Source organism: Rhipicephalus sanguineus, chromosome 9 (assembly GCF_013339695.2).
Source record: "Rhipicephalus sanguineus isolate Rsan-2018 chromosome 9, BIME_Rsan_1.4, whole genome shotgun sequence".
Lineage (NCBI taxonomy): Eukaryota > Metazoa > Arthropoda > Arachnida > Ixodida > Ixodidae > Rhipicephalus > Rhipicephalus sanguineus.
The window spans coordinates 69560181-69583986 of NC_051184.2; positions in this window are offsets into that span (position 1 = coordinate 69560181).

Consider the following 23806-nt stretch of genomic DNA (forward strand, 5'->3'; position numbering starts at 1 on the left):
TTTGTGACTCCGTTTGGTCAACCGCTCTCGAAGAAGTAAGACAAAAAATTCAGGACGCACGGGATTTCGACTTTCCGCTTCTCGAGCGAAGGTACCTTGCGCAGACTGTATTTTGCGGTCGAGTTTGGTACCTCTGTCACGTTGTGCAGCCGCCTTTACGTATCGTGCAATCGCTGCAGTCGGCATTGTGTTCCTTTTTTTGGTCAGGTGGCACTGATTTAGTCTCTTGCGCGGCGCTAGGACAGCAGCGCGCCCAGGGAGGCTTTGCTTTCCCTTCGGTGTCTATACGCTGCCGGCTGCTGGCACTGCGCTTCCTGTTGCGCCATGTACAAGGGGAAGAATCGCCCGCGCGTACTCTTGCGTATTACTTTCTGGGCACTCACCTCCGGCATTTGATGCCTAATATGCATCATAACAGGGGCCCTCAGTCAATAACACTCCCTGCATTTTATGCAACAGCCGTTGCATTTTTTCGCCATGTCCAGTTGACCTGTCCTGGAGTAGATGTGCAGAACAATCCTATTGTTAACACAACAGCGGCTTTGCTGCTCCCGTTACTTCCTCCGGCTCGCCGTGCTCGCTCTAGTCCTGTGTCTTGGAGCGCGCTAACGACATCTTTTTGCCTGGCCACCTCCGGGACTTCGTGTGGCGCCTGAGGTGGGGTGTGCTTCCCACTCTCGACCGCCTCGAGCGGTGGAGAATGGTCCAGTCCGCAACATGCCCGAACTGCTCCCTTCAGGAAACAAATCAGCATGTCCTGAAGCAATGTGTTATTGCTCGTATTTTCTGGAGGGCCGTGCACGCTGGATTTCGCGGGCTCGGAGTAAATCGCTTCGTTTCTTCTGGGAGTTGTTCTCGGGGCCGCTTCGCCTGCCTTCTCGTTGTTGCCGGTGCTTTCTGTCTTTCGCGCAACCACTGCGAGGCGGTTGCAGCAGGCCGTCGCCGTCGCGCTCTCTTCCCGATCCTAGAGCGACTGTACTCGGAGCTTCTGTCTGTTCTGTCGGAGGAGCTCTTCTTTCTCGGTGAGGAGGAATTCCTCAGGCAGTGGTCTTGCCCTTTTGTGTTGGTCTGTGACAGACGCGTGAAGCTTGTCTTTCGGCCTCCCTGGTTCTGGTAGGCTGATGTCTCGTTTGGTGCCGGTAGAAATACCATTTAAATACGCAAAATGTACATATTCACGTTTTATTTGTGCTTTTTCTTTGCCATGTAATGTACATATGCATATCCATCTTTTTGTGACAAATTTGTGTGTGTGTATATATATGTTTGTGAAACATCGATTGTACGTGTTGCCTCCGTCATTTCGTGTTTTGTTTCATGTAACTGAAGTTTGTTTTGTCATTCTCGTAAACGTATGTCTAGCAAGCAAATGTTACGTTGAATTGTTATTGATGTGAACCGTCTGTAATAATAAATTTTTCTAAACACATCCTATGAACTCCAAAACGCAGTTCTGAACGCACCTCTTAGCTCAGAGCCGCAGGAGCAGCGTCGGCCCTTCATTCGGGCATGTGGAGTGGCGAGAGCCGTTGTGGCAGAACTGAGGGCTCCACCATGCGAGGAAGATCACTCATCCTTCTAAAAATAAAATTGATTCTCTCCATCTTGCCCGTAGCAGCGAAAGAGTAGTCAAAATCGCTCATTCTTCGTTAAAACATATCAGCACTTTTTAACTACCTGCAAGCGACCCAACCTCTTTTGAAACCCTGACAAAAGAAACAGCGGAGTGCTCTTCTGTGGCACTGTACACGCTTCCCTACATCGTCTTTTAACCTCTGAGCACTTTAAGGGACCGTCCTTTCGTCGTCTCATGTCTCGCCTTGGAGTCACGCAGGTCCGAAGCCGAGCGGGCTACAGGTTTGGAGCGCGAGCTCTTGCTTGCCCGTGAACGCCAGCGTCGCCGAAGGGCAAATTTTTCTGCCCGAGCCAGCGAAGCGACATCAAAACGCCCGCTTCGGGACTTAGAGATATGCGGAAGAGAGAAGTGGAGGCGAAACGCCAGAGCCTCGAGTTAGACGCACCGCGCTCGGAGCTGCAAACGACAGAAAAACGAGAAATAGAGCAGAAAATATATAATCCCAAAAGAAATAAGGTAGTAAAGACAAAAAAAACAAACAATATAAAATATCGCATATTAAGAAAGAACAGAAAAGAGCACAGAAGAGCAAATAAACACAAGAAGAGAACACGAAAGAGCAGATAAACACACGATAAGCACAAGGTAAATAAAGGCGAATTAATGCTCCGCCGTTCACACAGTTTTCACTTGGGGCGGAACTGGTTTGATCTTCTCTTTTGTTTTAAGTGACATGAGTACTGAGTGAAACTCATTGCTACCTTTCAAGACTATTCGTTCAAGTGCCGGCGCGAGTTCTTCGAAAACCTTTATAAAAATTCAAAAGATATATAAAAAGCGATAGAATAGGTCCAGCTTAGTGCTCTATATGGAAGAATGCACATTAAATTATGCCTTACCAATAAAATTGTAAGAATTGAAAAATGAAATAGAGTACATTTATTAGAATGTAAAAATCCTTCATAACAGTAACCAAAAAGTTATGGCAACTCTGCACTAGTGGTGCCAAGCCTGAAGGAAGACCGGAGTTGGGCAGCCTTCTTTGCTTCTCTTCAGTTTTCTCTTTCTTCTCTCCTCTCTTTCTTTCTTTCTTTTTCTCTGGTCCAGTTATTTCTGTCTTTTTTCTCTTTTTTCGTTTTTATTTGCATTTTTTTCCTTTTTCTTGTTTTCTTTCTTTGTCTCTTTCTATTTCTGGCTTGCTTCCTGTTTCTTTTTCTATTTTTTACGTGGTTTTGCCTGCGTTACGCCAAGCAACGACAGCATACAACAGCCTGGGCCCCAGATGTGCTCCTCACTTAATATAAAAAAAGGGTGGAATGCGTTAAGCTAAGTGCTCTCTATGATTGATGGACAATCAGGTATGTCATAAAAATGAAATTATAAAAATTTTGTGTAAAATATTATTTGCCAAAGTTTGCTTAAGGAGCAATTATTGCAAGTAGTTCAGCAAACTGGTATGATACTGATGGTTGTGGTTCCACTGAAGAATTACATGTTTATGGCAAAATCTTTTCATGCCTGTTCTGTTCTTTTCTGTTTTAACTGGCTTGCTGTGGAAAGGTTGCGGTTTATATTACCTCGACTACTCTAATTCTGTAAGTTGTGCAGCGAAAAATGAAAAAAAGAAGGGGGTTACCCGTAATAAAAACTATAAAAAAAAACCGAGAAAAGTAACCGTCGGAGTCAACACGAACGGTGGAAAAAGCCACGTCATCAGAGACTGCAGCATGGCTAAAAAACAGGGACAGACGAAAAAGAGTGAACGCGACGAGCGCTGACTAGAAACTGAAATTTATTGCAAGAAAGATTGGAAAAGGTACACCCTATTAAAAGGCGCACATGCGTGCACACTTGCGCAGACTGCTCACAAAAGCCCAAGAAAAAGAGCACAAAATCACTGTGGTACGACGCCAGATTTCTGTAGTAGATTATACTCGCATTCCAGCAGACTCAGTGAAGGCTGACTGACACACGCGTCGCCTTTCTCTTTAATCAGACAGGCTTCGAATATCGCCCTTGTTAGTTTATTCTCGTGTCTTAAAATTACTGAAGTGTCAGATAAACCAGGTTCACATCCGCAATCACGGCAATGCAACGCAAGGTGCGAATAGGCCGTTCCTTTGAGGGAGCTGTGGTGCTCTCTAAGCCTTACATTCAGGCATCGGCCCGACTGTCCAACATAGCACCGTCCACATGATCTTGTGGTGTTCTTCTTGAGCTTTTGTGAGCAGTCTGCGCAAGTGTGCACGCATGTGCGTCATCTAATAGGGTTTACCTTTTTCCAATCTTTCTTGTAATTAATTTTAGTTTCTGGTTAGCGCTCGTCGTGTCCACTCTTTTTCGTCTGTCCCTGTTCTTTAGCGCTTTGAACTTGTGCCATGATGTCTTACAATCTCGCCCAAGCTTCCGTCCTTCTAAACCGGAGGCAGTGCAATACCAGGTGATGTGCAATTTGAGTATCGTTCTCAAAACTAGTGCCCAACGGTCTGGAATACCTTGCTGTCGAAGCTTCAGTGTTCAAAACAAAAGCAAATAAAAGCGCCAATTCGTAATTACGGGCTACAAAGTGCACGCCAACCGCTTCTGGTGATGCAGCCATGTTCTCCCGCCGTTTAGCCGTTTCGGGCGTTTCAGGTAAGGCATGTACATGGGCCCCTCACACCCGGTATTCCGCTGCACGCAAAATGTTTTGCGCACAACGGAATACAGGTAAAGCTATAGGCCTTCGTTGACAACGTAAACTACTGGACATAGTATTTGCGCAACGGATGATGAAACAGGACAAACGCGCCAGCCACGCTGCCGTTAGCGTTTCACTCAGTGATCGACGCAACCGGTGGAAGAAAGAGCTTCGCGTGCTGCTGTGACTAAATGAGCTGCCCGAACAGAGGCTCAGTTATGGCGACGCCAGAATACACAGATTCGCGCTACCGACGCGGCAGCTAATCGGCGCTGCCCACAGACACTGCCGTTTCTGCCACCGAAGCCGAAATCATCGCCATATCCAATACGCACATGCATGTCTTTTAAAGCCCTTGCCTCGTATATCCCAGACCAAAATTTTTTTTTCTAAGCTGTTACTTTTTTTTAAAAGTGGACAATATCACGACATAATGCAATAGCTCTCTCAAAAAGAAGGCTGAATTTCGCATTCGCGGGTAACGCAGAAAGGGGTCCAGCAATAGGCCAGAAAATAAGAGGTACGTTGCCCTAACAAAAAAGAGACATAAATACATAAAAAATACAGCTATACCCATGCTTTTGTATGTATATTTGTGTTTCGCATTGGCGCAGTTACAAGCGGCCGCCCGTGGCAGCCCATCCCAAAAGTGCCCAACTTTGTAATAAACTGGATTCGCCTTTCAAAGCAAAACCATTTCCCCGCTCACGACTTCATTGGTGCGATCTTTTGTGTGTAATAAGAATAGAAACAATAGTCAATAGAGCATTATAAAGCACTGAGATTGCAGATAACAAAACAAAATAAAGAAAGAAGCGACTACATTCTGCCAGGGTTCGCCATTGGCCACACCAGCACAAAGAAAACGATCAAAGAGTGGGGATCTCTTCTGAAAAACATTGACGCAGTCACGGCTCGAATCCCGTCGTATTTCTTTAGAACTCAATATGCGAGCATTTCGGTGACTACACAATGGTATTTTCCTCTCGGTCGCATACAGCCACGTCTTCAATCTCGCCACCAATGCAAAAGGTGTAGCATACCAATGGTCACTTATCACGGGTGCCTTTTGGCAGGTTAAACGGAAAGTCGACCTGGTAGATTCGGTCAGGCTTGGAAACTTGTGACATTATCCATTTTGTTTCTTCTTTGTTCGGCTATGTCTGTCATGCAGAGCGATACGACGGCAGCTTTGTTTGCGCAGTGATTGTATTTGAACCGCCTTCTATGAGTTCTCTCTTATTCGGGGAGCAAGCGTGGAGCAACGCTATACGTCGTCGTCAACCTGTTTTTGAAAAGGAAACGACTCGGAAAGCTTCTAACCTGACGAAAACCGGTGCCGTGGCGTTGACGGGAAGGTACGCTTGACGGCTTTCTGAATGCGGCTTATACATGAGTGGTGGATCATTCCAGCGTTATCGCTCGTGCTGGCGTTATCTCTAGAATAATTTCGAATACTCGCGTCATGCATAATCCCATTAGGATAGCCCAATACATTCACGAAGTTTCTCAAGCATTGAGGGGTGGTCTGCGCCGAGCGCTGATAACAGGGGCCGAATTAACATAAGTTATCTTGCGTAAGTGCCTTTACTCATCGGTCAGCCGGCTTTATTAATGATATGCCCACATCGTGATTGACTCAAATATTCTCAACAAAAATTTTTAGCGTCAGACGTTCTTGTGAATACGGGCCCAGTTTTTTGTGGTGAAGCTCGATTTCTCTCTTGATTTCTTTCTCTCTTTCTCTCAATCTCTCTCTCTCTCACACACGCACACACCCACACCACAGTTTCGCTTAAGGCCAAAGTAATCAATACGATAGCAACAAACTGTATTGTTTACGAAGTAAGGCTGGCAGCAAACTATTTTTGACATGATCTCGCGAAACTGAAGAAAGCGCTGGTTTTAGGGAATTCGGCAGCTCCAGGGATCGAAGCGGTTTTCGTGCTGTCATGTATCTACATGCGAAGTTAGCGCTGAGGCTACAGCTAGTTTTCGAGCTGTCTATGATAACTGTCGAGATAGCGTTCTTGACCGCGCCATTTTAACGACGGAGCATCCCCCCTTATCCCTCTGGCGTCCATTTTTACTCCCTGTGAAAGACGGGCTAGGAGTAATCGACGGTAGGCCTCGCATGCGCTCTCCATGCGACGGAGATGGCCGGCTAGTTTAATCTCTGCTTCAGCCGCGATCATCGAGAGCACTCGTGGGTACAACATACGAAGCGCGGAATGATGTTATCAATTTGGGATTGATACGGAAAATGACGGTGAGGGCAAAAACCCGTTGAGAGTGTTAATGTAACTGCTGTTCCAACGAAATAAAGAAATAAGCATGGGTGGCAATATCAAATGCACGGTAAAATAGCTGCTGCAGATGGCTTTCGCCTTCGAGCCGTCATCAGAGAATGCATAAGCAATGCCGTGCGTTTCCATTTTCCGTGCTAATATCGTATCCTATATATGCCTGATGACGATATGAACCAATTGTTTCCTAGTCAAATTGTTTCATTACAGCTTTTAGCCCAGGAGACCATCCAGAATGTAATGTTTTCGTTTTATTCTGGAGAATAAAGAGAATGAATGAATGAATGAATGAATGAATGAATGAATGAATGAATGAATGAATGAATGAATGAATGAATGAATGAATGAATGAATGAATTACAGGAGACTTGCTCGATTGTGCATGAAATATCAGGTGTCTTAGGTTTTGATTGCTAATGACCTGTAAAGCAAGACGTGGCTGACCTTTGACGTTTACCAGCAAAACTGCTAAGCTTGTGTGAGTGGTTACCGAGGAAGTTGAACCTCCTTGGTTACCAGCACGGTCCGGAATGTCGCTTTCCGCTTTGAAGTGTTGCCACAGCTACTGGGCGCACGGCGAATAGTTAGTGGAAATTTCCATGCGATATTTGGGGCTATTTAATATGGGGTTAAAGGACGTGTGCTCCTCGTGTTTTTGAGTTATTCTTGCCCGCCACCATTTTTTGCGCCAGTACACGTTGCTGAAACAATAAAGGAAATTTACGAGAATCCCAGAGACTTTCAGGTGGTTGTTTAGCGTGGTACTTTTGTACATTTCCTGGAGTGATTTTGTCCCATCAGTGTATGCATGTGCTGCGAGCCACTCCGAGTGCATCTTCGCCTGTTGACCCGACACAGGTAGCACCCGCTATCAGGACACCATGCCACCCACCCAAACTGAAGTTTTTCAAGAGCAGTATCACGGCATGAAAACGTTCTACCATCAAGGTTTTCTTCCCCGAGATTTCCTGGAACACCGCCGTGGGTCCTGCCTAAACCGCCTGTTAGCCTTGTGATTCCTGGGATTACGAAGAAGTCCCTAGTTTCACCAATTGGCCTCAAGCAACTGACCCTACAGCACATTTACACAGCGTACGACGGCACCATGCACGCGTACACCGATGGATCTACCATGCTATGTACCTCTGCTGCAGCCTTTGTCATCCCACAAATGGTTATAGCTCGACGGTACAAAATAGACCACAAGACCACATCAACTGCCGCGGAGCTTGTTGCTATCCGGGAGGCAATAAGATTCATTACTGGAGAGCAACCTCGTACATGGACGATATTCTGCGATGCAAAACCCGCTTTGCAAACCATTAATTGCGTCAGGAGACAAGGTCCATACTATAACAAATGGCTACCTCATCACCTTCCAATGGATTCCTGCCCACTGCGGCATAATGGGAAACGAAGACGCAGACGCCGAAGCTAAAGGAGCCTTGACCAGTGGCCCTGAAGTGCGCACTGCGTTTTCACGGGCAGACACGAACGCCCTGCTTCGGTACGTAATGCGTGACCTCACACTTGAGCACTGGACGAAACCGGAGCGACGACGCCGGCGATTACACAAATGGGACCCTGAAATGAGGTACTGTATGCCTCGTAAATTAAAACGACACAACACAAGTTAGATTCACCGAATTCGTCTTGGTGTGGCCTTCACAAGGCGTTATGCACATATCATCGGCTGCAGTGACACCGGTCCCAACTGTGATCACTGTCAAGTGCCAGAAACACTTGAGCACATATTTTGTACCTGCCCAGCATACGCACGCGAACGACACAAACTGATTTCCTCGACTGAAGGAGTGCATAATAGGCCATTAACTGATGAGGTTGTGTTGGGCCCATGGCCTGACGCCAACAGAACAACTGTGGTCATAAGAGCGGTTGCAGCTTTCCTACAAGCCACTGGACTTGATGCGCGGCTATAGCACACCTAGACGGGACTGTACATACTCACCTCTCTTACTTACCATCGTCATCCATCATTCTTTTTTCTCCCCTTTCCCCACCACCGGTGTAGAGTAGCAGGCTAGAGCATAATATCGCTCAGGCCGACCTCTCTGCCTTTCTATAAATAAACCTCTCTCTCTCTCTCTCTCTCTGTATTGATTGTTTCCATCAGCAGCGCTTCTTCGGTGCTGGTCCTTCAGATGGCAATTGCTACTTAGTAGAATATTATTACCATTGTTTTCTGAACGCTCGGAAACGCAGGTCTACACATATCTCTCAGCATAGAGCAGCATGTGCACCATCGGCTGTTCCAGCGGCAATGTAGAGTGACGCGAGCCAATGAGGCGTTGAACATAGGACTCCGCCCTACGAGGAAGATCACTCATCCTTTTAACCACGAATAATTTAGGTAGGAAGCACCTTATGCGCTCGGGCTCTCGGCGGCTTCTGTCTTCAAGCACAAAGACGCAGGAAAAGAAAACATAGAAGGCGAGTGCAAACTAACGACTGTCACAGCTCGAAACTCGCAGCGCGTTGCTCAAACACAAACGGCGCACAAAAAGAACGCACAGGTATATACAGCATGAGAGCGAACTGTCACAGTTGTTACTTCAACTAGCCCCTACTTTGGTTCTTCTAGCTAACAGCTCAGGCCTTTCGGAAACACGGCCCCTGCAACGAGCAAAGTGACCTTCGTGCGGTCTATAGATTCAACGCACACGTTGCCGTGAAAGCACAAGACGTTTTCTAAAAGCTCCCCCTCAAAAGATAATCACGTGAGCACTTTCGACCACGCCCTGTATGTTAAAGTACAAGTCGGAGGCGCACATCTAAACTCCGGCGAAACCTGGCCGACTGGCCACGACTAGCGCGGCGCTACAATCCCAAAATGGAAAACTAGCGTGCGTCGCAAGCTATGCGACGCAAATGCAGTGCGGGCAACGATACAGCGTGACCCGCATCTCGCATAATTTTAACTTCGCCATGTGTGGCGTCCAGTGAGCTTCACCCAACGGCGCGTGCGCTTGTATTCTTCCGTTAGTATCCCGGAAAACGAATGACGCATGGCCTGATTGTCTAAGCAGCGCGCTGTGGAGCGAGGGGTAGCAGGTTCGAATCGCCGTTCGTGCGCTTCAGAATATTTTACTTCTGAATTATTTTTATTTGCGGCTCTTATTTATATATACATCCATCCATCCATACATACATACATAGGTACATACATAAATACATACATGCATACATACATACATGCATGCATGCACATATACGGGACATGACGGCGAAAGCAAAAATGCGCAGAGAGTGTCCTAATAATTGATATCGCAATAAAACTCATACAGAAAGCGAGCGAAACGCGTACATCGCGGGGAAAGCACATGACAGACAACCCCCCGCTACACGACCCCCCCCCCCCCCCACGCCCGCCCCTTTCCTCGGATAGTGCACGAATGCGACCACGCCCTTGTGGACGAAGAGAAACGGCGTTCGCAGGAGCGGGACGAGCTGGCCGATGCCTTTAAGTGCGCCCGTTGCGCTCCTAGCGCCATCTCGCTGGTAATGAAGAAACGCTTATAAGCGCCTGCCGTCTCTGAGTGCTACAGTAAAGGGTGTGTATATAACGCTCGGTATTAGCCTCCTGGATAATCTGCGCATGTGTGATAGCGGTTAGAGACACGCGCTGTGGATCGAGAAGTCGCTGGTTCGATTCCGCGCTTCAAAAGCTTTTTTCGGAATTAGTTTTCTTTGGCACTTTTATATATATATACATACTTATACTTATACGCAACATGACGGCGGCGATCGCGACGGCAAAAATCAGCCGAGGCTGTCCATATAATTGCTATCGCAATAAAACAAGAACAAGGTAACTAGTTTCCGCAGGCAGTGCCATTCGTGACATCAGCAGAAATAATACGATCAATGAGCGGGGATCCCTTCTGAAGAACATTTCGCACACTCACTGTTCAAATTTCATTGTATTCCTATAGAAACTCAGTGCGCGAGCAACTTGGCGACTGCACAATATTATGTTCTTCTCGGTCGCATGCAGCCAGGTTATCCATCTCGCCACCGATGCAAAAGTTGCGGCACATGAACAGGTCACTTATCACGGTACCTTCTACCGGCTTCGCCAAGTTATGCGTTATGTAAACTGAGTAGATTGGGTCATATTGGGAAACTTCAGGCATTATCTCTTTTCGTTATGTTTTGATCGTCTATGTCCAGTCAGTCTATCGCGCAGAACGAAACGACGGTAGTTTTGTTTATGCAGCGCTTCTAATAGAACTGTCTTCAATGCTTTCTATCTTATTCGCGTCTCTGTCGTGAATGCAGCCCAGGATCTATAGAACCGCAAGAAGTTACCTTGACTACAACATGATAGAAGTGCATATACGAAGGCCTTTGCATATATTGTGGAACAGCGCGTACGACAAAACATCCATAGTTATTTGCTCGCTTTAGCTTAACTTTCCTGCTTTCCTGTCTCTTTTTGTCTTAGCCAAATACAGTGATGCTACCGAGGACTTCTGATTTGGAGCAATTTTTGGAGCAGCAAAATTTCCGTTTTGGAGCACTTTGGAGCAGCAAAATTTTCATCTTGGAGCACTTTGGAGCAGATAATTTTGCATCTGGGAGCACTCTGGAGCAGCGAATTTTACATCCTGGAGTGCACTACAGAAGCATATTTGAATAACATTCAAGCACCGGAATATTACTATGGGGCTCTTATGAAGGCTAGAAATATTTCGATTCGTTGCAAATCTCATGGAAAAGATCATCTCAGGAGAACTCCATATTTCACTCGCTAAAAAAAAAGAAATAAGGGCTCATGCAGTTGAGTGTTCTGGATTAACCTCTTCGGCGATTATTTTCGACACTACCAAATAAACAGAATACCGGATCAATAAAATTGCACTTCATGAACTAACACTCTAAATACATCTATGTGGTTATCAGCAGATATTGTAGACAAACGCCGTGATGTACAGCAGTGCCTCAATGCCAAAGAGCCAAACTATCCCTAATGCATTCCCCTAAGAAAACTCCAAGGCGAAAGCCAGGTTCTTTTTCTTCTCGATCGACGGGTTGATCCTCCCCCTCCTTGTCTGCAAGCTTTCTGCACCTCACCTGGTTTTGCGCTAGCTCCATGATCGGTGCACCGATCACGGAAGCAGTGTAAAGCGACGATGTCATGCGATGGCGTCATCACGTGACATCACGATATATGACGCCATGATGACGTCACAAGTTTTGACGATCTATGACGTGATCATTACGCCATCACATGATGATTATTTTTTGCATCAATCGACTGACGCCGCCGACGGTCAATTTTCGTGTTTGATAAAGCATCTGAGGCTTTCGCATTAATATTGCGTATTGAACGTTAACAACCTGGCCTTACATGCCAAACTGTCCTCCACCATGTCACCTCTTTGCCATGCGCGAAACAGCTTCGCTTATCATCCACTTCACAGAGTGAAATGGCTCCTAAACTTTTTTAAAATGTGTATTGTGATAACAATTATATGGACACTCTCCGCGGATTTTTCCCCTCGCCATTGCCGTAATTTTCTGTATAAAGACCAAATTAATAACATCACCGTGCGCATTCTAGCTGCGGGTAAAAGCTCGCGAGCGCTGGCGACGAACGCAGCTGAAGCGGAGATTAAACTAGCCGGCCGTCTGTCTCCGTCGCACGGACAGCGCATGAGATAACATCTTCCCGCGTGCGGGCCTGCCGTCGATTGCTCATCAAACAGAGAGGAAACGCCCCGCCCGTCTTTCGTAAGGAGCATGAAAGGACGCCAGGGGAGCGGAAGGGGGGAGGGGACCGCATCGTTCGAAGGGCGCAGTCGCTTGCGTGCGCGCTATCTCGAGGCATCAGGAGACGGCTCGTAAACTTGCTGCGCTCTCAACTCTTACTTCGTGTTTAGAGAACTCAGAGCAAGAAAACGCTTCGGTTCCTGGAGCGGCCATAGTCCCTTAAACCAGTGTTTTGTTGAGTTACGCGAGATCGGATCCAAAAGAGTTAGCTGCTAGCCTTACTTCGTTTAACAATACAATTTGTTGGTATCGCGTTCATTGCTTCGCCCTTAAAGGCACACTAAAGGCAAATAAAAATTTATGTCAGAGTGAAAGCCCAATGTATGACAACTTCTAAAATGGCAATATTATCAACAGCAGTGCCCTACTTACCGAGAAATTAAGCTTAATGTATCACATGATGAGCGCCATGAGTGGGACATTTTCGAAGTGATCCCGATGACGTAGGGAAGTCGGCCTACAATAAATCACTAGTAATCAAACTAGCAGCAGTAAAAAAAGAACATTCCAAGCATAAAAAGACGTAATAAAATGCTGTTTGTTCATTTCCGCTTGATTCATGGAAAACAAAACCTCCGTGGCGTTGCCATGGGGAACGGCGCGCGTGGTTCAAAGGTTCCGTTTTCGCCGAACTGTGCCTCGCCCGTCTCAGTGGTAGTTTCGGGATCGCGTACTGCCGTGCGTGTTTTGCGCGCTCGTGAAAGTCGCTCCGACAGAAAGTTCGACAAAATGCCGCATGCGTGTGATATTGCCGGATGCCCGAATGGTGCACAACGCCAGTGCTGCAGCAAAGAAACCGGTGTGTCTTTTCACTGGGTGCCGCGGAATGAACCCTTACGCTCGAAGTGGCTTAGTGTCATGCCATTGCGCCAGTGTGCTAAACAGTCAAAACCTCTGCGTGTGTGCTCGCTGCACTTTCGTACTGAGGATTACGAGACCAACCGCAACTTGGTGACGGCTTTGAATGTGCCCATCCGAGCAAGTCTTTGCCGCAGCGCCGTTGTTGCTACTGTGGGTCCCGCTACTTCCGCTCGGCTGCCACTAGTGTCGGCGGCCGCGCAGTAAAAGCGGGCAACGTTGGGCACGGCAGCAGTGACGTAGGAGAGTCGTATTTTCAGGCGGGAGATTTGAAGCGCGCTAACGCAATGCGGACCACTAAAAACGTGATTTTATTTCAAAATAAGCACTTCCTTGGCACAAAAGCAGCGCTACGAGGTTTCTGGACCGCTATTTCAACAATCAACGTCGACTTAATATTTGCCTTTAGTGTCCCTTTAAGCGAAGCTGAGTTCTTTTAACCGTCAGCTATTGACCCCCGAAAGCGAGGGGCGGACGTGTAACATGGGGTAGCCGCTTCACTGTGGGCCGTCAGCGATGGGCCCACTACTGACAGCTGCGCACTTGCGGCTGCTCCGACCAGGAGATATGCTATTATTAATGAGATGTCATTTTTAAAAAGCAAGCAAAATATTCGAATTGGAACCCTAGCACGTGAGCTCGAAAGGGCAGGGCCTTTTAGGGGGTATTTACCGCAAAGTGATTACAAACTCGGACGTGCTGGTATAAGCAATTACGAAAAAGCTCTTCCGAATGAAGGTCCATGGATATGTATATCTGAGGAAAAGTGTGAACGCGTTTCCACCGTTCGCGTGCTCTTCCATAGACGCGAAGCAAGGAAAATTCGATATTGTCCCATATATCTACTGCTAGCGATCCCAGATTTCATTCCGCGATGTCCGGAAACAGAAGATGACATTTTAGCAGCACACATGTAGTTATTACTGAACATCGCTTTCCTTACGTGCCGTGCGGCGCTTGAAACGAGCAATCCGCAGCGTTTCTAGAACAGACGACGTCCGCCGATGAATCGCCGTCGCACTTCCTAAATACCGATAGGCCTAGACGTCACGAGCCTCTGCGGAGAGCGCGTTTTTCTGTCGAGCCGACTTGCAGAACAGAAGCTGCGTCGGCACCGTGCATGGAATCGTGGCTTACTCGAGACGCACGCGCGAGCGCTATTTATTCAGCGGAATAATTCTTGGTCCATGGTTGCGACTTTGGCAGCCCCGAGATCAAGCTGCACATGTTCGGGCGCGCCGGCCGTGCTTTTGCCGGTGATAGACGCCCCCAAACCCGAGACTTTGGCGCAGTTTGGCGCAATTTTCGTCGATATTATCAGGATGGCGCAGTAAATACAATTTGGCGCACTTTGGCGCAGTTGGCGCAGGAGTGGAATCACTGCAAATATCTACACCGGCCCACAAAAGTTTACCGAACGCAGGCTCCACTGAAAATGCGAATTTCCTCTCTGTTAGTGGACGGCGCTTATAACCTAGCAGATTGCTCGTAGGTCGCTAGAACTACTACAGGATGGAAGACGTATATGTAGGCTATGTTCTCAGACAAAGCGGGAATGCAGGTGTCTCGGAAATATTGCCTTCCGGGAACTTTTGGGGGCGGGGAAGGTATGTAGCATCCATCGTTTATCAAAGGTGTTACGAGGTGGCATAACGTTAACGCATGCAAGCGAAAAGGCTTACGTGAGCTGCGACGTTTATTACGGGCAAGATGTGTTTGATAAGAACTTAGGTCCAGCATGACGAAAAGTTCACATCACAAGCTATGATTTCTTCGCTTTGTGAGTGGCCCGTGCGGTCCTCCGCTCGCATTATTACCACGATAAGCTGTTCGCGAACTGTGGATGATAAGAAAGATGTCGCGCTGAAAGGACTGAAACCGCCTGACAAACGAATCTACGTTAGCACGTTAGTAGATCTTTCTTTTTATTATTGGCCTACGATTAAGAGAAAGAAAACATCATATCGATTGTTATTTCGTCAGTTTTGGGCGATCAATGTTAGGCTACCCTGAGCGGATCATCCAGAATAATTTAATAAAGAACGCGCCTACGCGGGAAAAGGGCGTATCTTAAATGGCCAACAAGAACAAACACAAAGAAGACATACTTACAAGCTCCCTTATAGGGGGGGGGGGTTGGGCGAATCACGATGCCTTTGATTTGATCAGGAAGAAAGCCAAGCAACGGACAACTAGGCCACACACCAGTGGGCGAGGACAGGCTTTGACAGCTTCCTTATCTTGCTTGTCACGTACTGCTTGCCGTGGAGTACACTTACACGCACGGGCGTGAACAAGGCTGTTAGCACTCAGCGCGTGAAGCTCTCTCACGAAGCTTTGGCATACGTGGGCTATGCAGCGGAGGACGTTACAGCATTTGCTTGCAGCACGCGTTATAGTGTGCGCTTTGTAGCCAGAGCACCGCGGTTCCGGAGTGTGCCTTTTAAACATTTTTTTGTCAAATAATAACAGACAAAGGCACTGCTGGAAGAAATTAGCTCAAGTTCCTTCAGCAGGCTTAGTGAATAGATGCGAATCTACGGGAAAGTTGAGGCTCCATACGAACAGAAAAAAATTCACTGCGACATGTGTGGTTCGAGTGAGATTGTGTTCACCTCGATTTTAGGGGCGAAGCTCCTTAAGGCGGCACCCGTTCGTCCCTCGTAGTGGTAGTAGTGCGTAACCAGTCGTAACGCTAGTACCAGATCTTGACCTCCAAGGTGGTGCCGGTGGGAGATTTTTCCTCTGCGTTGTTGAACAATAAAAAATTCGCAGCGTGCGCGTTAACTAAAAGCCAAATTCTTCTGTCTCTCATTCCCCATTAGCAGCCATTGGCGTGTTCCAGTAGGAAACGTTAGTAGAAGTAGAAGTGTAAGTGTTAGCTAAAAGCCGACTTCTTCTGTCTCTCATTCCCATTAGCAGCCATTGTTTACCTCCAAGGTAGTGCCTGGTGAGATTTATCCTGTGCGTGATTAAACAACAAAAATTTTGTTCAAAACGCCGTTGATTGATGAAATAAACCAACGAAAGACGCCAGATGTTTTCTAAAAGCAAAACGAAAGAACGCCAGATGTTTCTAAAGCAAAACGAAAAGACGCCAGCTGCTTAACGAAAGACGCCAGACGTTTTCTAAAGCAATGGTTTTCTAAACAATGAAAATTCACAGCGTACATGTAAAATTAAAGTGAGCTGCAAGTCGTCATAACTCATCGAACCTTTAGTATAAACGCGCCCGATCTCACGTCGGTGATGATGTAGTGGGCCGAATTCACGGAAGATTCACGGTTTACCGATGAACCTCCGCAGCTTCGCCCGCTCACCATCATTCACTCCGTCGATATGAGTGAGTGAATAAACTTTATTAAAAGTCCGGACGAGGCGGGGGGAAGAGGGGATTAACCCCTGTCCCGTCCCACTCTCCGTCGATGATGGCGTCAGGTGACGGCTTGAAGCCCTTGCACCCGGGCGGCATCCTCGGCTTGCCGGACGGCCCAAAGTTGGTCGGTCAGCTTGTCGCTGGTGAGTGCCGCCTCCCAGCGGCAGCGACGCCGACGCAGCCGATCCTCAGCAGTGACCACAGCCGCGGCGGCGGTCGGCCCCTGCCCTCGCGCGGTGGTAGCAATTCGCCCCTGTCTAACATGCGTCGCGAAGTGAGCGGCGGCAGCGACATTAACTCTCCCGGCACATTCCCAAAGCATGTGCCGCAGTGTGGCTCTTTCCCCGCACTCTTTACACGCGTCCGTCGGGTACAAGCTCGGATAACAGATGCGTAGGATCGCCGGGCTGGGGTAAGTGTCTGTTTGTAGTAATCTCCAAGTTACGGCCTGTCTTTTGTTTAATTTGTCGTGTGGTGGAGGGTATTTGCGTCTGTTTAGTCTGTAATGTTGTGTGATGTCGCTGAATGTGGTCAGGCGATCGCCCCACGACCATTCCGGTTGCTGTTGTGTTCTTACTCTCTCTGGGGTGGAGTCGGCCGCGGCTCGGTGAGTGAGACCTCGAGCCGCGGTATGGGCCGCCTGGTTGCCTGCAAGCGGGACGCTGGTGTGAGCCGGGGTCCACAGGAGAAAGACCGTCGCATTTTCGGTTTTTGAATGCGAGGACGGTGACGTCGGGGCCATCGTTCCTCGAAAGTCGCCGCCGTCCCTGCTTCCATAGCGAGTCTGAAGTATGCGGGCCGCCTGCCACGAGATGCGGCCGCGCGCGAAGCCACGGACGGCAGCCTGCGAGTCGCTGATCACGACCGCAGCTTCCGGTGCCGCGACCAGTGCTAGAGCGATCGCCGCCTCTTCGGCCGCCTCTATGTGTTTCGTGCGCACCGTGGCGCTCGCGATGCATTTGCCCGTGTGATTCACAACTGCGATCGCGTGAGCACACCTTCCCTCTGGGTATCGCGCGGCGTCCACGTACACCGCCTCCTCGCTGTTGCCATACATTCTTTGCAGGTCGCTCGCTCTTTTGTTGCGGCGCCCGACGTGGTGCGTCGGGTGCATGTTCTTGGGGAGCGGCGGGACGGTGAGACGGTCGCGGACTGTGATCGGAACCATCGTCTTCTCCCCGCACTGTGCGTGGTATGTTATGCCGAGTGACTCGAGGATGCGCCTGCCCGTCTTGGACTTGGACAGTCGCTCGTATTGTGCGATGTTGTGCGCCTCGATCAGTTCGCCCAGGGTGTTGTGCAGGCCCAGCTCGAAGAACTTGTCCGTGCTCGCATTGACAGGGATGCCGACCGCCCTCTTGAACGCTTTGCGTATCATGCAGTCGATCTTGTTTCGTTCAGACGCCAGCCACTTTAGATAAGGGGCTACGAACGTTATGCGACTGATCGCGTACGCCTGTACGAGGCGGATCGCGCAACTTTCCCGCATACCGCTGCGTCTGTTCATTATGCGGCGGAGTAGTCGAATCGTGTCGTCTACTGAGCTTCTAAGTCTTCGTACCATCTCACCGTTGTGACCGTTGGCCTGCAGGTGTAGTCCCAATATCCTTATATGCTCTACGCTCGGTATGGGAACGCCGTCCGCCGTTACTACTCTAATGTCTGATCTCCCTCCGCCGGGAAGCACGGTTTTGCGGCCCCTGCTCGTGGGTCTGTAGAGCAATAGCTCGGACTTGGCCGCCGAACATTCGAGGCCCGTGCCTCGCAAGAACTCCTGGACCGCGTCCACGCCCATCTGAAGCGTTCGTTCTACGTTGCCGTCACATCCTCCTCGGGGGACCCAGAGGGTGATGTCGTCCGCATAGAGGCTGTGATGCAGTCCCTCTATTGTAGCTAGTTTTTCCGGAAGCCCAAGAAGGACGAGATTAAATAACATGGGCGACACGACAGAGCCCTGCGGCGTACCCATCGGGCCCGTCTCGAATTCCTCTGATTCCGCGTTGCCGACGACGACGCTCGCACGCCTGCCCGTGAGGAAATCGCGTATATAGTTATACATTCTTTGGCCTAATCCCAGCGATCGGACACGGTCGAGAATCGCCGCGTGTTTGACACTGTCAAAAGCCTTTTTCAGATCGAGGCCGAGAATCGCCTTGGTGGAACGAGAAGTGTCGTCTATGATCTGGTGTTTGAGCTGCAGCATCACGTCCTGCGCGGAAAGGTTACGACGAAATCCCAACATCGTGGGGGGGAAGACGTCGGCGTCTTCGAGGTAATCAGTCACGCGAGTCAGGACAGCGTGTTCCATGATTTTGCCCACGCAGGACGTGAGCGAGATTGGTCTTACACTCTAAGAAAAAAGAGAGTCAAAAGAGGGTCATGGAACCGTGACTCTCCTCGGGTGTCCATCTGACCCCTTTTGGAAGGTACAGGCAGAAAAAAAGAGTTCGCATTTGGGAAGGAGTCACTGGACCCTCCTGAAGCGCTTCGGTATACGGAAGAGCCGCCGTATACGCCATACATATCGCACGCTCGCCCTTTGGCGCCGCTGTGGCGCATTGCTCGGCGACGCAGACGGGGTTGGGCGCCGGGGTGGCGCGCCGCTCTCCTCTCTCAGTCGTCTCAGTCTCCTGGTCTATTGCGTTGCGTGGATGAGTTGGTTGCGCGTCTTCGGTGGTGTTGACGCCGGCGCCGTGCACGAAGTGACGCTTGGAGGGCGGAATATTCATGGAGCTGTGGATACGGACAACGGGCGCCAGTTAACGGTGAGTGTACTGCCTTCGTAGGCACTAATTATACAGCTTTAGCTGGGCGTCTGCAGCAGCTCTGCGGAAGTTATCTGCCAGCCATTTCCAACAGCAGCCTGTGTCCGCGGGGCTGTTGCGGATGGCCAACTATAGCTGTCAGTTAACGAGTTGCCACCGTTATGCGCGTTGCTGTACAAGCTCCCATAAAGTGAGCGATGCAAACAATAATCGAGGGTCATTTCTTGCTGATCGCACGTCGTGTCTGCACTACTGAAGGTGCAAGATGTCGTTTTGAGATGCCCTTTAGTCTACTTCATAATAACATTTCCATCGACCTTGAGTGTGCGGCGTGCTTTCACGCGTGGGAACGTGAAAAAAAAAAAAAAAAGCCTGTGTACAGAACGCTCAGACGCACTATATGTAATGGTTTTTGTTGGCTGAAAGACGGTAGTTTGAGGTGCAGATATAGTACGGTGGCTTCCAGAATGTACGCGGTAGTCATTCAAGTTGGACACGCCTCGCCGGTGAAAGTGAAAAAGCTCTAGACTTTCGACGGCGCGCGTTGTTGCGGCCGCCGGCGTGCACTCTTTTCCCTCGTTTCTCTTTGCTGTTTTCGTGGTTTGCATACAGTGCGATGACGTTGGGCGCTATAACAGAATCGAGTGAGTGTACGTGATTGTGGGAGTTATGTGCGCTAATTCTAGCATATCACATGTCTGATCTCGACGTAGACGGCGTACGCACGCGCTGGGTGTCGTTCGGGCCCTAGTACTCGCATCTGTTTATCTGAGTATTTAAGGATGGGTTACGTTTGTAAAACGTGCGGTCAATAACCGCTCACGGCATGCCCCTGGCTGCCGGAGGATGTGCTTTGTTGTTTTGTTGTTAGCCTTTATTATGTCTGTGTGAACCACTTGTGTAGGTTGTGCAAACCTTTACTGCAATTTCATTTTCTCATCATAATATCACGTTCTGCTTTTCAGATACCGTTTTTCATGGTGCTCACGCTGGACAGGAGCGACAACCTAGCAAGCCACAAGTCTGATACTTCCAGCCGTCACCACTTTTGATTTATTCTTAATCACAAGGAATAAATATGGAAACATGATGGCGATTTCTGCTGTTCATTTAGCACCATATGACACTGTGCACATCACAGTCACACATTTTAGTTGGCTATACTCATAGAAGCATGTAAATGAGGACTACCCAAACTTCTTAATTGGAAATCACAGACCATCTTTTCGCGCTTTCTATATAACTTTGTTGGAAAATATGTGTTGTTTTGACGAGTTCTTTAAAATAATGCTAAAACTGAACTATTCTTTATTTACAGTCGCTGGGCAGAACGGCAAGTATTATTGGACTTGCTTAAAATCAATACTCCACTATTTTCAACAGTAGTCGCGCAAAAGTAGAGCAAGGATCGAATGAGTAGCTTAAAATACTTGTGGAGTCGCTTGATGCTTCGGTGTGGGTCCCTTGACCCCCCTAGGAGCGTTACCGGCAAGAGTAGTCTGACTCCCTATGAGTGATAACGTGATCCTCCCGATGAGAGTCTTTGCACTCTTCCTAGAGGGTCAGGGGACTCTTCTAGAGCGAGCCGACCCTGACCCACCAAGAGAGTCACCGTGACTATTTAAAGAGAGTCCTATACGTGGCAAGTCAGAACTCTCCGAAAAGAGTCACGCATACTCTTTTTTTTCTTAGAGTGTAGGTTATCGATCGTCACCTGCTTACCCGGTTTGGGAATCATGACCACGCGGGCCCTTTTCCACGCATTGGGGAGGGAGCCCTCTCGCCAGCACTCGTTAACGTAGGCCGTAAGTCGCGTAATTGACTCGTCGTCCAGGTTGCGTAGGGTCTTGTTGGTCACCCGATCCGGGCCAGGGGCCGACCTGGTGTTGAGACTGCTTAGGACCGCCCTGATTTCTGCTTCACTAAACTCCGCGTCTAGCTTTTCGTTGTCGTCTGCGTCGTACATTGCGTGCTGTAGTCTTTCTCCCGTTCTAAAGTAACGCTCGCGAACGGCCTCAAGAAATTCATCTGGCGTGCCCCCAAAGTCGCGTACGAGTCTGCGAATCTTGTGCCCCTGAGCGGTCTGATATGCTTTGATATGCTGTGATTTTTTTTTTCGTGTGCATTCGTCTTCCCTTGTGGCGCCGTTTATGTAGTATGAATTCGTACCAACTTGCCCAGTTGTCAGTCCTTCTAAGGGTTGCTATCGAAGGCGATATCATATATACACACCGAGGCGATATATATGTATACATACCGTTTACACATACGACGGCGAAAACCCGCCAATGTGTTCGTATAATTTTTATCGGAGAATCAGCGAATAATGAGCGTTACACGGATCTCAAAGACGCTATGTTGCCCCACTCGCAAACCGCTGCTAATTACAGACTCTCGGAATAAAAGGTAGATGTGCCGGATCATCCGGCCGCTGGGTAATAATACTATGCCAGCCTAGACACTGATTTGCAAGTAAGAACTTGAGTGAAAAAGAAATTGAAACGCATCCCATAGTCATGTTCCCAGTGCAACATACACATAGTGCGGTATCGCGGAGCTTGAACTCATGCAACAATCCATGCTCGTGGAGATCAATTTTATTACGCGTGCGAGTACGTGCATGCATGGCCGCCCAATAAAACAAAGATAGCCGCCATCGCGCCCTGCGAGCGTGAACGTCCAGCGAAGCTGTGTAGGATTTATGCTGAAGGGAGGCTTAATGGCAGTGATAATGGCTTTGTGGCCGCTGTGGTAGACCGTGATTGGTTACGCGACCATTCTCATCAAGACGTATTTGTTCCTTTTGTAGTAGCATTTTATTCATTCACGCTGTTCTTTAGGTGTCTTGCTTTCGTGGTCTACCCGTGACAGTCTCAGACTGAACTGAAGGAGTTGCTAGACGGGTCTTCTTTTATGTATGAAAGCGGGAAACACGCGGGAGAAGCAAGGGCCATTTGACGTCATGCGAAGCCCTCGTCTGAAGTGTAACGCAGCTACAACCTAATCTTTACCGGGAACGCGTGGAAGGGTGTTCGCATTGTTCGCAGGCGCCTTATCATCCATCATGAGGCTTTCATGCATGTTTTGTGGTGTTCTTTATTGAAACGAATACTGAGCTCTATGCTCTATGCCAGATTGCAAAGCAAGTTATGCCGCTTGCCTTCAACTGTTATAGGGCCTCTAAACCACCCAGAGGTCGAAATTTAGTTGCGGCGTTGCAGCTGTGCACGAGTCTACAGCGAACGCTAGTGGAGTTACAGGCATTTGCTCGTTTTGCTTTTTCCTTCGCTACGCTGGGTTCGTCGGCTCGTCTGTCCACCTCTCCGAATGCCCTTCCTCAGCGTCCGAGGTGAAAACACAAGGAGCGCGCGCATCTGCTAGCAGAGGAGCACGCGAGAGCCTCTGGTGAGTAGTGCAATTTGCCCAATTTCTGTGGTGTACACATGCTAGAGGAGTTTTGTACTGACGCCACAAAATTTCCAGACCAATGAGATATATACATCTTCGCTCTAAAAGGTGTGGTCTAAAAACACACGGGCAGAGCGTGAACGTTGTGCTGAAATTTGTTGTGGAAACACCGGCGCACACTGCATGCTTCGCCCCTCCATTTAGCGGCCGTGGTGTATGTTACATTCGTTTGCTATGGGTGAGAAATAGTTGCTTCGAGGGGCAGCTTGCTGCTCTTACAATAGTGTAATACACTAAATTGTCCTTGATGGCAAGTTGCTATCCTGATGCCGTGGGTGGTCTTCATTACATTACTCTATAAACGGCCACTACATATTCTTTTATTACAGCGGTCAGTGGTAGAGCTCTCGCTTTAAAAAATCGCGCGAAATCCCCTTTAGGCGTTTCCTACACTATATCTCACAAGCTATTGGAGTAGAGTGAAAGCGACGAGGTGTAAACAAGGCATATGTTTCCGCAGAAAAAACTTATTCTGTCATGTTTGCGATTGCATTACCATTGGCATATTTAAGACAACGGCGTTTCTGTGACACGTGCTTCGTCAAAGAGATGCGTGATACGCCAATCACGATTCGCATGCACGTCATATGCCTTTATTTATTTTGTCGCTAGCCGCCGGTTATAGTGGGGAAAGCAACATGACAGCGCCCATGCAAACACGACCGCCCACTTCGACCTGAACTCGCGCTTGCTAGTTGACCACTGTCCTAACAGCCATAAATAAACGGTAGAACCGGCTATCGCTTGTGTAATCTCACGCTGAAGACAAAGTATTAGGTATGTTTTGTCCTTATTACAGAGATCAGCCATGTACTCAGCCCCGCCTGCTGAGCCTTTCCCGGGGAATTTGAAAAAGAATCTTGGAAGCAGGGCATATTAGTCATGAATGCATTGCTGTCCAAGTGTCAGGGCGTAAATATAACGCAAACACAAGCATCGGTTTAAAATTTCCGGATCACACAGCGCACGACGACGACTTTATAA